Below are 6,067 nucleotides of genomic sequence, written 5' to 3' on the forward strand. Positions count from 1 at the left end.
CTAGCTCCAAAGTTCTGTGCATCTCCATGGGGGAACATGCACACAATGATCGACCGGCTCTGCACCACCATTGCCTCAAGGAAAGGGGGGGATGGGGCGCGTTCAGGATCCAAGTCTCTGAGCCTGCTCCTCCTTCCCCAAGCAGCAGCAATAGATTGCCATTAAGGGGCTATAACACTTGAAGGGTGGTATACCACATTAAGGGGCTAAACTGTTGTGTACAGCGCCTAGCACTGTGGGCGCCTAGGCCCTACGCTAATACAGATAAATGAAAGCAGGGACATAGACCCGGATCAGCTGAGATTCCCTCCCTCCCAAGTATTTCACATGGGTCTGCTCACTTCCCACCCCTTTTCCTTCTTGTCCACGCAGTCTGTCTGCTCCTCCTATACCATCACTTCTCTACCCGCCTGGCCAGTCGCGCCCCCATTTCAACTCCTCCCCCCCCCATTGCTAGGCTCCCAATAACATTCTCCCCACCCCTCACACAATAGGGTCTGCTCCCCCCACATTTCCCCCACCCCCTCATTTGGTCCCACCAGTAAGTTTCCCACATGAACCCCATTCCAGTTTTTCCCCTCCTCCCCCATTTTCCCTCCAGACCTGCCCCTCTCCCCACAATACCAGTTCCCCATTCTTACCTGGGCCTATCTACCAGCTGGAGAATGAAGCAGTCGGTCCCAGAGCTCTCCTCATGTCTGGTGGGCTGCTCCTGAGGAGCGGGGCAGGTGCCATGAGGGGGGGGGGGGTGCAGTGACCGCAGGGGGTACAGAGGTCTGGTTAACAGAATGTTGCCATGTCACAGGTTCTATTGCCTTTTTCAAAACCACCCTGAGATTGGTAGCATTACATACTTCCTGGATTGGCCAGTCCCCATCTACTCACCGGCCTGGCACTGGCGTGGATGTATGCATGGGGAGTGTGTGCATTGGATTTATCTCAACAGTCTGTTTCACCCACTCTGCATCCATGAAGCCTAAGCAGAAAAGATCTCTCAGTCCAGGGCGATAGTATCTTTTCTGGGGAGGCCTCTCCCCCAGGACTCCAGGGCCAGCAACTTGGTAGCTTGTCTCCAGTAGACTCAGTGCAGATGAGGATGCTCTTAGCTTCACTTAGGGTTCTTAATTTTCAAAGGGGGGGTGGGAGGTGAGAATGAACAAGCAGGCAGACTCTCAGACTTCTGACATTCATAGCCAAAAATGGAAAGACACCCTCTGACATTCAGAATGTGAGTACCAATACATACACTGCTGTCTTGGTTGTGGTCTCTTGAAGCAAATGATGACCCAAGATTTAGTAAGAAAAATACTTCTCTGATCAATAGGTCTTGATATTCATCTAAACATTGATATCTGCTTTTTCTCCCCCATCTTACAGTTGGGAAAATCAAGGCAAGGAATATGTAAGTGCCTTGCCTCTTGAAGATGATGGATGGATTGCAGTGGATTAACAACAAAAATGCACCCCTTACCCAACAAAACCCCATCGCCAGCAATACAAGAGGTTATAGAAAATAGCAGGGTGATAATGGAGTTAAAAGACTGGATCCACACCTGGGTTCAATCCTGGCTCAGACACAGACTCTCTGTGTGACTTTGAGAAAAGAACTTCGTCTCACAACCCCCCACATTTGTAAAATGAGAACAAAGATAGTCCCTTTGTCTCGTCTGTTTGGATTGTAGGCTCTTTATAAGGCTCCCTCTTTCTTTGCATATGTGCAGTACCTAACATAATGGGGTTTGAGCTCTGTTAGGGCCTCTAGTCAGTGCAATGATACAAAACAATAGGCAATAAAAATACCAGCTCAGGAACTGTGTTGAGCCAACCCACGAACAAATAATTTTAATGGTTTTCAGCAGACCCATAGTTTTGTAGGAGCTCCACTGTCTCATCTCGCTGAAGTTGGACAGATACAGTAAACACAACAAATATATGATACAACCCATCACAGCTGGATTAAAAAAATACACAAAAAATATAATACATAAAAAATGGTTTTACATTGTGGACTGACACAGCTCTACAAATGGTGACCATAACCCTGGTAAGCTTTACAAAGTCTTTAAAAAAATAAAACAGTACTTCATGTGAAATTCATAAATATAGTGGGGGCGGAAGAAAGGAAGGGGCTTGGTTATTGATTAAGAGTCTCTGGGTACCTGTTTAAGTCCCATTACGGGAGAGCCAAGCACTTGGCATCTCTGCCGCTGTCCCTTAGGGGTGAGCGGCAGCCGGGCTAACGGGCAGCACGCGCGTGTGTATTTGTGTCCGCAAACCAGAGGTCAGAGGGTGTGTGAGAACAGCCAGGGAACTAGGCAGCGGATCTACTGCATGATGCTCTGAGATTACAAGGGAGGGAGGGATGCAGATGAAGCGCTAAGAAACATAAAACAGTCCAGTTTAAGAAGAGATTCTTTTAAACGGGGCTCTGGCCCAGTGCGGGAGCAGGGCAAAAACAAAGGCAGGGCGGGGTTGTGTTGGGTTTTTATAAAGCCCAACTCGGCTAGCAGAGCAAACTCCCCCCACCCTCCCCTCAGCGAGGGAACAGGAGCCTGCCTCAGGAGTGTATACAGCGTCCTCTCTCGAGAAGGCAGGTTTAGGAAGGCGAAGAGCAGGGGGGCATTGTTGTGTGTCCGCATGCTGACGGGAATGCTTGGAAAAGGGGGGGGGGGTTGAACCTCAATTCCCAGAGTTTTAGATCTGCGAGTGAAACAAACAAACGTGCTACATATAATTAACCCAGCCAGGTCTCCCCACCACTGGAACACGGGCACAGAAAGGGAGAGTTGCCTGGGACTACGGGGATTCAGGATTCTCCCCCTCCCGGACTGCACAGACGGCAGCTCCCCGCCTCCTCTTCCCACTAGAGCTACTCCAGCTGTTCCCTACCCCACAGCTAGAGGTGGGCTGAAGCGTCCAGACATCAGTGCGCTCGGCCTTCGAGAATCAGCCACTGATGACCGAGTCTTCCGAGGAAAGAAGCTTGTGCCACTCTGGGGGACAGCTACTCTCCCAGCACTATCACCACCACCGCCCACACCAAGGGGGACAGGGAGCCTGGGACATTTGCTCTACCCACCCAAGGGGACTGGGGACCAAGGCTCAGAATAACTCAGGGGTGGAGGGATGGCAGTCCTGGGAGTCTCCATGCGCCTTCGCTCTCAATTCCACGTACCGTCAGTCCTTGGAACTTCAGCGCCTGCTGTTCGCTCCCCAGCACCGCCGTGTATTCTCTGCAGTAAGGTATATTTCCTGAGCTAGTGCCCTGGGCTTTGTCGTATTACTGCTCTGGTTCCGACAGGCCGCCCCGTCAAGGGTCCCAGCGGCTCCTCAGGCTCACGTGGCCACGGGAGTGTCCGTCAAGACTCCCCAGGGAGGGGTTTCCAGGACACCCATGGGTGGCACCAATTGCAATGTTATTAGAATAGTTCAATACGTTGTACTAGAAAAACTTTGACCAACAGATGGTTTCCTTCAAGGGTTGGAAGCCTGCTCCCTCTTCACAATTCCCTCAATGCTCCTGACAGTTTCCCCTGGTCACAGAAACCCAGGGCCGCCATATTGGATTCAAAGGCCCATAGCTTGGCTGCCTGCCTACCTAGCTATGCAATAACTGTGCCACCAAGCAATGTCTGGGCATCTAGCCATCAGAACAACATACTAATCAATCCCTAGCTCGAGCAGAGGGGGATAAAAAGGAAGAAGAAACGGGTCAAAACTGAAGATTCAGCCCCTTGAAAGCGAGGCTAAGTCAGCTGGGAAAGACAGGGTATGAAGCAATGAAATGTCAGTCTCCATAACATCCCCTTCCCCTCCCTTCTGCATCCTCAACCCAGCACTGCTCTCACTTTCCTCCCAGGAGGGAGGGAGGAAGGCAGCAATGGAATGACAAGCCATTAACCCACCAGTTTAGGAAGCAGCACAATGCAGTAGGGCTCACATGTCTGTGAGATCCCCCCCTTGTACCCCTTCATCCGGAGCAGGCCCCCTCCTGAAGACAGAGAAAGGAAGAGAAGTCTGCAGAGTGATGGGGAGGAAGGGGGAGGATCCTAAGGACAGTATCCCCCCTGCTCTCCTTCCACTACATCTATGCCACCTACATGCACCAAACTCTTGAGACCTGCACAATCACCGTCCGCCTGATATGGCCAGTCTCTTCCTTCAGGCACCATCTCAAAGACCCCCCACTCTCTTTGGGTCCCTTTCCAGAGATCTGCAGTCTCCTAGGAGACGGACATTTTTCCAGCACTGGGACCTCCCCTTGCAGCAGCCTCGCTGGGATCAGGCCTACAAGCTAATCTAGCTGGGCATCGAGGACCCCTGGACTCCAGCCACTAGCAGGCCCATCCATTCCCCCTCTTTGTGCTAGCAATCTCTCTTGCTCCAGCCTCCGCCAGACTCACTCGCCTTAGTGGCAAAAGAAGCAGGTTCCCACTCCTAACTCCCTCCTGCAGTATCGGCTCCTCCCCGAGAGCTCCCCCCCGTTAGTAACAAAGTTCTCAAAGGAAATCCCCATTTCCAGTGACAGGCTCCGAGCTCCTCAGTGGAAAAGCCACGTCCCTCAGCAGGGATTGGAAAGGGCATAGGAGAGGCAGTTTAGTGTGAGAGGCGTGCTGGGAAGTGCGTGAGGCTGTGGGAAGGGCAGATGGGGCAAGGGAAAAGCTTAAACCGAAAAAAAGTCAGACCGAAAATGCCGAAGAGGAAGAGATGGGAAATTTACATATGTAAATTAGGGTAGGAAAACACAATACTGTTGCCATTTCCCTATTACTTACTATTAAGCCACAAATGAATAATTAGAGGAACACTAGAGTAAAAACCCCTGGGCCTAAGCCCGGATGGTGCGGAGAGCCCAAACTCCTACTGACTTCAGTGGGAGAGGAGGACATTCATCACCCTTTATTCTGGTTTGTTTCATAGTAGCACTAAGCGGCCTTGGCAGGGCCCCACTGTGCTAGGTGTTGTATAGACACACAGTGCTGGGGCCTGGATTTTTGTTACAAAACCCCAGACAAACATCTTTTCCAGCACTGCCAACTAATAGCCCCGGAGGTTGTTAAAACCAGATTTTTCCACGCTCAGATCCATTTTGCATCTTTTTGTTTTGCTAGTTGGCCTGTTCCTGCATCTGAACTGACACTATATGTATCAGTTTCACTTTGGTTCCAGTCACTTTCACAAGGCTGGGCTGCAAACGCTGCAGGGGCAGGAGAGTTCAACCCCAATTAAAAATACGCTCTCTTTTTAAAAAAAATACGTATTTTAAAACCTCATTTTAAAAAATTATGAAAAAAACGTTTCCATTCAAGTTTGGACAACTCTCCCGACTGCCCCTTTCAATTACAAATCCTAAATTTTGGACTTTCACTACCCAACAGTGTCCCTTTAAGCTGTACCGCAGCCATATCACCACCTTCCACTTTGTCACAGCCACGTGGCCAGATTTCAGCCAGTGCGACACCCTGAAGTCCAGGGAATTGTGTGGTTTACACCATTGGTGGATTTGGCTAATAGGGATAACGGGAGGTGGGTTATAAGGTGCCACAGTGGTGGATGGGTAGATCCCACTCCATTGCCTGCAGATGGGAACGATCAGGAAAGCAATGAGGTTGGTAGGGAAAGTTAATACCCTGCTAAACTGATCTTCCGGCTTTGGTCTAAGCTTTTCCTGCGTCTCTGCCATGAAGTCAGATGCCAAAACATTGGCAAGAGTTGCTTAAAGCTTCCAGTCACTCGGGATGTTTGAGAATTTCCTGGGTGATCCCATCCTCTCTCAGTCCAGGGACTTCCCCACGCAGCCTTGCTAGCACATAGCCCTCTCGGACTCTGCCTGGGTACAGCCATTATACTGCTGTCTCCATAGCCTCTGAGATCTCTTTTCTCCAGCTGAGCCCTCTCCTGTCCCTCTGCTACCCTCCTGTCCTCCCACCACCTGCTCTGACCTCCCACAAACAGCCATGCACTTAGGACCCTCTTCTCTCAACACACACTCCAAAGTGATGCACCCACACTCCCAACATCTGGGACACCGCGTGGGACCAGCGCCCTCCCGCACGAACCATAATGC

The sequence above is a fragment of the Emys orbicularis genome, chromosome 4 (genome assembly GCF_028017835.1).
Source record: "Emys orbicularis isolate rEmyOrb1 chromosome 4, rEmyOrb1.hap1, whole genome shotgun sequence".
Taxonomy (NCBI): Eukaryota; Metazoa; Chordata; order Testudines; family Emydidae; genus Emys; species Emys orbicularis.